The sequence below is a fragment of the Mytilus edulis genome, chromosome 13 (genome assembly GCF_963676685.1).
Source record: "Mytilus edulis chromosome 13, xbMytEdul2.2, whole genome shotgun sequence".
Taxonomy (NCBI): domain Eukaryota; kingdom Metazoa; phylum Mollusca; class Bivalvia; order Mytilida; family Mytilidae; genus Mytilus; species Mytilus edulis.
This window is the reverse complement of record NC_092356.1, coordinates 6464492-6475755: the sequence shown is the minus strand read 5'-3', so window position 1 is coordinate 6475755 and position 11264 is coordinate 6464492.

Here is an 11264-nt window from a genome sequence, read left to right as displayed (position 1 = left end):
TTAACATTATATTCAAATATTTACTCCATCTGACTGGAATAGATAAGTTTACCTACCGGACTAGACCTTTTACAGGGTTTGAACTAACATGAGTGACATGACGTGTGTCACATGTGGAGCAGAATCTGCTCACCCTTCCGGAGCATATGAGATCACCCTATATTTTTTTTTGGGGGGGGGGGGGGGGGGGGGGGTTTCGTGTTGCTCAATATTAAAGTTTTCTACGTTCTGCTTTGTAAAGTTTCTTTTTAAGCCATGGAATTGTCATTGTATTTTCGACGTATGAGTTTGAATGTCCCTCTGGTATTTTTCACCTCTAGTATGAATGAACTTTTATTTCATGAACGTGTAACTTCCTCTATTGTGGTAAAAGGTATAAACAAATATTGTAATGTTTTTATCAACCATTTTCATTTAAGTATTCTAAGGTTCAAAGTATCTATTATTATTGTACCCGTCATTTTGATGATGTGTTACTTAATTGACAATTAGCAGCCCGCTTCCGGTTTTCAATTATAACTTTTTAAATTCTATATTATAATAGTATACAATTACTGAACCTCACACTGCTAACTAAACGAGACTTACCCATATAAATTCTACAGCTTGGGAAAGGCTTGTTCAATTCAAACAGTCGTAAGTTCACATATATAAAACCCAAATCTAGTATTAAAAATTTAAAAAAAATATATAAGAAAATGTGGGGTACATATCCCAACAACGCAAGTTAAAAATAGATCTCTAATCTAGTACCACAGAACAATATAAATTTAAATGTTAATTTCAAAAACACTTACGGTTTTATATTCCCACAGAAAAATATAAATTTTAATTTTAATTTTAAAAACACTTACGGTTTATAGTTTTTCGGTATTTATGATTTCCATAATTATTAACAAGAGTAGTTTATGCTTAAAATTAAAGTTTTATGTGTAAAATATGTAATTATATACTTCGTTATAGACTTTTCACTTTTCTTTGTGATATCGTCAGAGTGAGGCTTTTTAAGTTAATGAAATTCTTTTGTCTGAGTTTAGAGCTATAGTTCTATACAAACAATTAGTCTGTCAAAAATCTTTTAAAATACAAAAAGTTAATATTTTTACTTTAGGTTAATATTTTCATACATAATAAATTGCTCATTGTAATTAAAATGCGACACTTTTATTTGTCGCCATTTAATTTTATGTTACATTTAGTTTATACCCTTCATGGCGGTTTAATACATTTAGATAGTTATTAGCAATATTGTAAGCTTATCGTTTTTAGTAATTTCTTAGGGACGACATCAAAAGATCGATGTAGGATAAAAAAAACTTAAATCAAATAGTTTGGGGTGGGGGTTAAAATTCTACAAGTTTTGTATATCTAAATCGATTTTTACATATATCCCTATTGGTAAATCAATTTTTCCCAAATTAAGTTCAGAGGGGGGTGGGGGGTTCAGTGAAAAAACTATGTGAATTAAGTTTTTTATCCTACATTGAACTTTTGATGTCGTCCCTTATTGTCATATACATTGTAAGTAAAACATGCAACTTGTTATAAATACAAAAAATAGCAACAAAAGATTAACTGATTTGAATATCTGCCCTTTGTTAGTCTTGTATGTTTTTAGTTTTAGTTTTTATGCCCCACCTACGATAGTAGAGGGGCATTATGTTTTCTGGTCTGTGCGTCCGTTCGTCTGTCCGTCCGTCCGTCTGTCCCGCTTCAGGTTAAAGTTTTTGGTCAAGGTAGTTTTTGATGAAGTTTACGTCCAATCAACATGGAACTTAGTATACATGTGCCCTTTGATCAGATCATTCTAATTTTAATGCCAAATTAGAGAATTTATTCTTCACGGTCCACTAAACATAGAAAATGATAGTGCGAGTGGGGCATCCGTATACTGTGGACACATTCTTGTTTTATATGTTTCGGAGTTTAGTGTGACGTCCATTTTCACTGAACTTGTCACATTTTTGTTTCGGGACCAGCTAAAGACCCATTGGTGGCCGACCGTGTGCATGCTGTTTTCTGCTATTTGGTCGGGATATTGTCTCGCTCTAACACATTCCTTATTTCCATTTTCAAACTAACTAAGATTCCCCCGTCTTAAGCTCTGAAAGACTGTTTTTTTTTGTCACTCACTTGGTTCATATATGAAGGATTAAGCAAGACTTTTAGTTCTTCAGTATCAGAAAGTTTGAAAATAGAGGATTGTCTATTGCGATAGCATTAAAAAGTTTTATACATAGGTAGAGAAACTAAATGATTTACATAATTCTCAGTTTACCTTTAAGGCAGCTGCATATAGAGAGCAATTGAAAAACCAATTCATTACACACTATACCGACCATTACATATAAAAATAAGAAGTTTATTTCATGGCCCGATGCTTATCAATATCTCAGAAATATGAGGTCCAAACCATAAAATTGTCTTTTTCGAACATCGTTTTCGGAAATTGATGGGACACACATCAGAATAGATCAAGAATGGACCTAATGTACCTAAAATAAATCGAATGCATTATCCATATACTTTGATAGACAAATATCTAATTCCTTAATTCTGCAAGGAGTATGTAAAGATGATTTTGAGTGTACAAACATATATGTTGGATGACATGGCAGGGTACATGATGCAAATGTTTAGACATACAAGTTTGTTGGAGTTTGTATCAAAGCGACACTAACCCGACCATAGATCAGACAACAGCCGAAGACCATCAATGGGTCTTCAACGCAGCGAGAAAATCACAATAAACTCCAAAACATATAAATGAATGCATATACGACTAGTGTTGTCATAAGCAAGTGGTATGTTCTTCAACTTATGAATCAATTAACCAGCGACTTTTCTTTCAAAGAATAGATGAAGTTAATTAACACATCATAGATACCAGGATTGAAATCTTGTGCTTGCGCCTGAAATTATTTTTTTTGCTCGTTGTTGATTGCCGTATGGTGATGACCTATAGTAGTTAATTGTTAAAGTCATTTGGTGTATGATGGAGAGTTGTATAATTGGCAATTATACCAAATCTAATTTTCATATGTAGAAAATCATTCATTTGACTGAAAACTTATTGATAGTTCTTCTACAAATATTCTCCTAAAGCTTGAAAAATGCTTCATAATATACGGTTCGAAACTGCTTCATTTATGCCTTACAATAAAACATATCAACCTAATAATATTTTTTTATACTAATTGTAGAACTTAGCCATCTTTTAAATTAACTACAGAAGGGCCATGAACTAAACTCAACATTCATGTTTGCTTCGTGGATGAAATTTAAACTCCCACGTTTTACGGCACAATATAATTATTGTGCAGTCCTGGTCAAGCATTGTGAAGTCATGGTCATGCATTGTGAAGTCCTGGTCTAGCATTGTGAAGTCTTAACAAAGCCCTTCCAATCGACTGAAGATGTGTCCAAACATCCAATGAAGAAAGGAAGTCCTGGTCAAGCATTGTGAAGTCCTGGTCAAGCGTTGTGAAGTTTTAGTCAATCATTGTGAAGTCCTGGTCAAGCATTGTGAAGTCCAAGTCAAGCATTGTGAAGTCTTAGTCAATCATTGTGAAGTCTTAATCAAGCATTGTGAAGTCTTAGTCAATCATTGTGAAGTCTTGGTCAAGCATTGTGAAGTTCTGGTCAAGCATTGTGAAGTCCTGGTCAAGCATTGCAATTGTGAAGTCTTAGTCAATCATTGTGAAGTCTTAATCAAGCATTGTGAAGTCTTAGTCAAGCATTGTGAAGTCTAAGTCAATCATTGTGAAGTCTTAGTCAAGCATTGTGAAGTCTTAGTCAATCATTGTGAAATCCTGGTCAAGCATTGTGAAGTCTTAGTCAAGCATTATGAAGTCTTAGTCAATCATTGTGAAGTCCTGGTCAAGCATTGTGAAGTCTTAGTCAATCATTGTGAAGTCTTAGTCAAGCAATGTGAAGTCTTAGTCAATCATTGTGAAGTCCTGGTCAAGCATTGTGAAATCCTAGTTAAGCATTGTGAAGTCTTAGTCAAGCATTGTGAAGTCCTGGTCAAGCATTGTAAAGTCCTAGTCAAAGCATTGTGAAGTCTTAGTCAAGCATTGTGAAGTCCTGGTCAAGCATTGTGAAGTCCTAGTCAAAGCATTGTGAAGTCTTAGTCAATCATTGTGAAGTCCTGGTCTAGCATTGTGAAGTCTTAGTCAATCATTGTGAAGTCTAAGTCAAGCAATGTTAAGTCTTAGTCAAGCATTGTGAAGTCCTGGTCAAGCATTGCGAAGTCCTGGTCAAGCATTGTGAAATCCTAGTTAAGCATTGTGAAGTCTTAGTCAAGCATTGTGAAGTCCTGGTCAAGTATTGTGAAGTCCTAGTCAAGCATTGTGAAGTCTTAGTCAATCATTGTGAAGTCCTTGTCAAGTATTGTGAAGTCCTAGTCAAGCATTGTGAAGTCTAAGTCAATCATTGTGAAGTCCTGGTCAACATTGTGAAGTCTTAGTCAATCATTGTGAAGTCTTAGTCAAGCAATGTGAAGTCTTAGTCAATCATTGTGAAGTCCTGGTCAAGCATTGTGAAGTCCTGGTCAAGCATTGCAATTGTGAAGTCTTAGTCAATCATTGTGAAGTCCTGGTCAAGCATTGTGAAATCCTAGTTAAGCATTGTGAAGTCTTAGTCAAGCATTGTGAAGTCCTTGTCAAGCATTCTGAAGTCCTATTCAAGCATTGTGAAGTCTTAGTCAATCATTGTGAAGTCCTGGTCAAGCGGTGTGAAGTCTCATGGCGGTTTAAAACATTTCGATAGTTATTAGCATTGCTGCAATATTGTAAGCTTATCGTTTTTAGTAATTTCCTATTGTCACATATACATTGTAAGTAAAACATGCAACTTGTTATAAATACAAAAAATAGCAACAAAAGATTAACTGATTTGAATATCTGCCCTTTGTTAGTTTTGTATGTTTTTAGTTTTAGTTTTTATGCCCCACCTACGATAGTAGAGGGGCATTATGTTTTCTGAGGTCCAAACCATAAAATTGTCTTTTTCGAACATCGTTTTCGGAAATTGATGGGACACACATCAGAATAGATCAAGAATGGACCTAATGTACCTAAAATAAATCGAATGCATTATCCATATACTTTGATAGACAAATATCTAATTCCTTAATTCTGCAAGGAGTATGTAAAGATGATTTTGAGTGTACAAACATATATGTTGGATGACATGGCAGGGTACAAATGTTTAGACATACAAGTTTGTTGGAGTTTGTATCAAAGCGACACTAACCCGACCATAGAGCAGACAACAGCCGAAGGCCACCAATGGGTCTTCAACGCAGCGAGAACATTACAATAAACTCCACCAAAACATATAAATGAATGCATATAAGACTAGCGTTGTCATAAGCAAGTGGTATGTTCGTCAATGTAGGAATCAATTAACTAGCGACTTTTCTTTCAAAGAATAGCTGAAGTTAATTAACACATCATAGATACCAGGATTGAAATCTTGTGCTTGCGCCTGAAATTATTTTTTTTGCTCGTTGTTGATTGCCGTATGGTGATGACCTATAGTAGTTAATTTGTTAAAGTCATTTGGTGTATGATGGAGAGTTGTATAATTGGCAATTATACCAAATCTAATTTTCATATGTAGAAAATCATTCATTTGACTGAAAACTTATTGATAGTTCTTCTACAAATATTCTCCTAAAGCTTGAAAAATGCTTCATAATATACGGTTCGAAACTGCTTCATTTATGCCTTACAATAAAACATATCAACATAATAATATTTTTTTATACTAATTGTAGAACTTAGCCATCTTTTAAATTAACTACAGAAGGGCCATAAACTAAAATCAACATTCATGTTTGCTTCGTGGATAAAATTTAAACTCCCACGTTTTACGGCACAATATAATTATTGTGCAGTCCTGGTCAAGCATTGTGAAGTCATGGTCATGCATTGTGAAGTCCTGGTCTAGCATTGTGAAGTCTTAACAAAGCCCTTCCAATCGACTGAAGATGTGTCCAAACATCCAATGAAGAAAGGAAGTCCTGGTCAAGCATTGTGAAGTCTTAGTCAATCATTGTGAAGTCCTGGTCAAGCATTGTGAAGTCCTAGTCAATCATTGTGAAGTCTTAGTCAATCATTGTGAAATCCTGGTCAAGCATTGCGAAGTTCTGGTCCAGCATTGTGAATTCTTAACAAAGCCCTTCCTATCGACTGAAGATGTGTCCAAACATCCAATGAAGAAAGGAATTCCTGGTCAAGCATTGTGAAGTCCTGGTCAAGCGTTGTGAAGTTTTAGTCAATCATTGTGAAGTCCTGGTCAAGCATTGTGAAGTCCAAGTCAAGCATTGTGAAGTCTTAGTCAATCATTGTGAAGTCTTAATCAAGCATTGTGAAGTCTTAGTCAATCATTGTGAAGTCTTAGTCAATCATTGTGAAGTCTTAGTCAAGCAATGTGAAGTCTTAGTCAATCATTGTGAAGTTCTGGTCAAGCATTGTGAAATCCTAGTTAAGCATTGTAAAGTCTTAGTCAAGCATTGTGAAGTCCTGGTCAAGCATTGTGAAGTCCTAGACAAGCATTGTGAAATCTTAGTCAATCATTGTGCAGTCCTGGTCAAGCATTGTGAAGTCTAAGTCAATCATTGTGAAGTTTAGTCAAGCATTGTGAAGTCTTAGTCAATCATTGTGAAGTCCTGTTCAAGCATTGTGAAGTCTCAGTCAATCATTGTGAAGTCCTGGTCAAGCATTGCAATTGTGAAGTCTTAGTCAATCATTGTGAAGTCCTGGTCAAGCATTGTGAAATCCTAGTTAAGCATTGTGAAGTCTTAGTCAAGCATTGTGAAGTCCTGATCAAGCATTGTGAAGTCTTAGTCAATCATTGTGAAGTCCTGGTCAAGCATTGTGAAGTCTTAGTCAATCTTTGTGAAGTCTTAGTCAAGCAATGTGAAGTCTTAGTCAATCATTGTGAAGTCCTGGTCAAGCATTGTGAAATCCTAGTTAAGCATTGTGAAGTCCTGGTCAAGTATTGTGAAGTCTTAGTCAATCATTGTGAAGTCTTAGTCAAGCAATGTGAAGTCTTAGTCAATCATTGTGAAGTCCTGGTCAAGCATTGTGAAATCCTAGTTAAGCATTGTGAAGTCTTAGTCAATCATTGTGAAGTCCTGGTCAGGCAATGTGAAGTCTTAGTCAATCATTGTGAAGTCTTAGTCAAGCAAAGTGAAGTCTTAGTCAATCATTGTGAAGTCCTGGTCAAGCATTGTGAAGTCCTGGTCAAGCATTGCAATTGTGAAGTCTTAGTCAATCATTGTGAAGTCCTGGTCAAGCATTGTGAAGTCCTGGTCAAGCATTGTGAAGTCTTAGTCAATCATTGTGAAGTCTTAGTCAAGCAATGTGAAGTCTTAGTCAATCATTGTGGAGTCCTGGTCAAGCATTGTGAAATCCTAGTTAAGCATTGTGAAGTCCTGGTCAAGCATTGTGAAGTCTTAGTCAATCATTGTGAAGTCTTAGTCAAGCAATGTGAAGTCTTAGTCAATCATTGTGAAGTCCTGGTCAAGCATTGTGAAATCCTAGTTAAGCATTGTGAAGTCTTAGTCAATCATTGTGAAGTCCTGGTCAAGCAATGTGAAGTCCTGGTCAAGCAATGTGAAGTCCTAGTCAATAATTGTGAAGTCTTAGTCAAGCAAAGTGAAGTCTTAGTCAATCATTGTGAAGTCCTGGTCAAGCATTGTGAAGTCCTGGTCAAGCATTGTGAAGTCCTGGTCAAGCATTGTGAAGTCCTGGTCAAGCATTGCAATTGTGAAGTCTTAGTCAATCATTGTGAAGTCCTGGTCAAGCATTGTGAAGTCCCCGTAACAATCAATACTTTACATCTGGGTCATTAACGATAAAAAAAAGAAGATGTGGTATGATTGCCAATGAGACAACTGTCCACAAGAGACCAAAATGACACAGACATTAACAACTATAGGCCACCGCATTGAGGACTACTCTTCATACACTTCAATTTAAGTTCATGTTTGATATATTTCAGTGAGACGTGGATGTCATTGCGCATGTATACACTCATTGATTGCTCAACACAGTGGCAAATATTTCATGCATTTTCAGGACAATGTAGATATACATGTATATTGTTTCACTAGCTGTATATATTTTCAAAATTAACTAACCAATATGAATGCACATTTAACGATAGCTATGATGTTCTCTATAGGGAAACATTTGAAAAACAGTGGTATTATAGTCTTTTTTTGTATTCTAGACAAAAAAATTTGAACCGAATTTCGATTTCATATCAGATTCTGACATTCAAATGTTATAACAAAATGACAAAATTCATCATAAGTATAGACAGCAACGGTACAATACAGTTATCAAAAGACACTTTCTATTTTCTATTTTTTTTTCACTTTCGTTTTTTTTCTACAAACATCTTGCTATATAAATTTACTTTGTTCTCCCACTGTTTTTGATCCGCTAAGTAGATTTAAATCCCACTTTCTAGTCCAAGGAAGAACTATGGCTCACCATTACTCGTTATATGTAAATCTTTATCGGTGTTTTATCATATTAACTGTTATTACCAATTCTTTTTTTGTAATAAAACTGTCACTGGTGTTGAACTGATAATCGTAACTGGAATTACTACGATCCCAATATGGCATCGGCAGGAATTGGTAAAATCTTTTCAGTGATTTTTCTCAAATGTAGCCTGTTGTTGTCAATTGTTACTCAGCTGCAAGGTCTTTCGATACCTTTACATCACATTTGAATCGTAAAGGTGCACTATAATTGTCTAAGCGCTTAGAAAATTGCAGTCGAAAATTCGATTATCAGTTTAACACCAGTGACTGTATTGATTGTATGTCATTCTGTAGACTTTGATTGAACATTATTGTAAAGGGACATTTAACAAACTAACGGATTTTATAATTTGTCCAGACAAGTAATAAAATAACAACCCAGAGGAAAATATTTTTTTCTTCAGATTTCTAAACTCACTTAAAACATTATCTGGATGGATAATGCTTATGGACCATTAAAACGTGTAGTTTATATAAAAATCTATATGCTATTAACAGCACGAATTCTATTAAAACATTTATCAATTCAACCGTTGGTGAACTATTTTTAACAATACAAATTATCAGTAGACATGTTTTATTACACTGAACTTCCTTCTTACAACCTTTTAAATAAGATTAAACAATTCACAACCGAGATTTATTAAAAACTAAATTGTGACATCATCTCGATGGACAAGTTTTATAAAGCAATAATTACATTAGATGTATGGTTCCTTACAATACGTTATTCTGATTGGCTAACTGCACATCTTTTGTTATTCCTTAAGCAGTTGTATCACTCAATAAAACTTCTCATTCATGATGACACGAGGTCCAACAATAAAGTGCACAGGTAAATAAAATAAAAACTTGATAAAAGGCGCGTTTTCATGATCCTATAGGTAAAAATGTAATTATAAGTATTGAATGCTTTTTTTTGTAACTTTATAGGGTTGTAAAAGCGTTGACCGTGCGCACATTTTAAGTATGAAGCGCTTCCGCGCTTCATACAAAATGTACTTCGGTCAACGCTTTTACACCCCAATAAATTTACAAAAAAGAGCATTCAATTCTTAAATTAAAACATTTACCAAGCCAACTGTTATAAAATACACAAGGTCAACGATCATTAATAAGACGATCGTTTTTGTAATTGTAATTTTGGTAGCAGGAGCGAAGAGGTGTACCTACACTATGACGGGAAAGGGGGTTGATACGTACAGTACTAAAAGGAAGTGCGTATTAAGACTATCGCAGAAACGGAGAGGTATACTTACGATATAACAGGAAAGGGGAGTAAAATTTAACAGTACCACGGGGAAGGGGATAATAACTATGACAATCAAAGTACTGAACATAGGATGACCACAAGTTCTTGTGTATGGTCAAAAGCACTGGTCTAAAAAAAAATCACATTTTTCTTTACCTGAAACTGAGATTAATGTACAGAGATTTATTTTTTCTGAGAAAGTTCGTCTGTGGATGACGAATAAATGACAGGAAATTCAACTTCGCCGTAATACATATTATGTTGTAGTGACACAAATCAGTATACACGGATTTTTTGTTAATATATATTATATTAAAATAACAGTTACATGTATATATGATTTCCATACATTTGTATATCATTTTATTCTACTATTCTACTTAAAATAGTGCAATGCAAGTGCATGGCGGACACTTTTCTGAAAAAATTCTATTTTTCACAAAAGTTTGGATACTAGTTACCATACATATTTCCCCGCAAATTATATTTATACGAACCGGAAGTCCACTTACGATATTGAGAATATTCTGTCAGGTTCCCAGACTATCGGTACGTGTGTATTGATATAATCAATGATTTTTTACTTACATGTATATACATGTATATATTCATATAACTCATATTATAATTAACAAAAATATTTTTATCAGTATTCATTGAAGAGATGTATTTATATCAAACAATAAGGAATGTTATTTTGCACTAGTTTTTGTTCGCGTAGTTATCATGTTTATAGATCAGTTAAAATCCCAAAACTAATTTGCATAATTTATGCATTAATGGAAATTTAGGCGATGGCAATACATCGAAATGACCTCAAGGTCATCGCGATGTAAAAACGGAGAGGTTTATTTGCAAGATGAGATAAACGGGACAGTGAGTGATACTAACAGTGTCATTGGGATAGGAGAAATAATAGTGACTTAGTTATTGTCTTCATTTGTTTTTATGCCCTACCTTTATGCACCACCTTCGATAGTAGAGGGGCATTATATGTTCTAGTCTGTGCGTCGTACCGTTTGTCCGTCCGACCGTCCGCGTGTCCGTCTGTTCGTCCGCCTGTCTCGCTCCAGGTTAAAAATTTCTCAAGGTAGTTTTTGATAAAGCTGAAGTCCAATCAACTTGAAACTTTGTACACTTGTTGCTTATGATATGATCTTTCTAATTTTAAAGCCAAATTAAACTTTTGACCCAATTTCAGGGTCCATTGAACATGGAAAATGATAGTGCGAGTGGGGCATTCGTGTACTATGGACACTTTCTTGTTGTTTTTGTTCTATTTCACAAACTGTAAAGTTTATATGACAATAAAATATTAAATTGAATTAAATTGTTGGAGTAACGGGAATACATATTAACATTATGACCAGAAAGGGAATGATATTTACAGTACCACAGAAATGGAAGGGGATATTCGCTATGACAAAAACGGAAAGCTTTGCATAC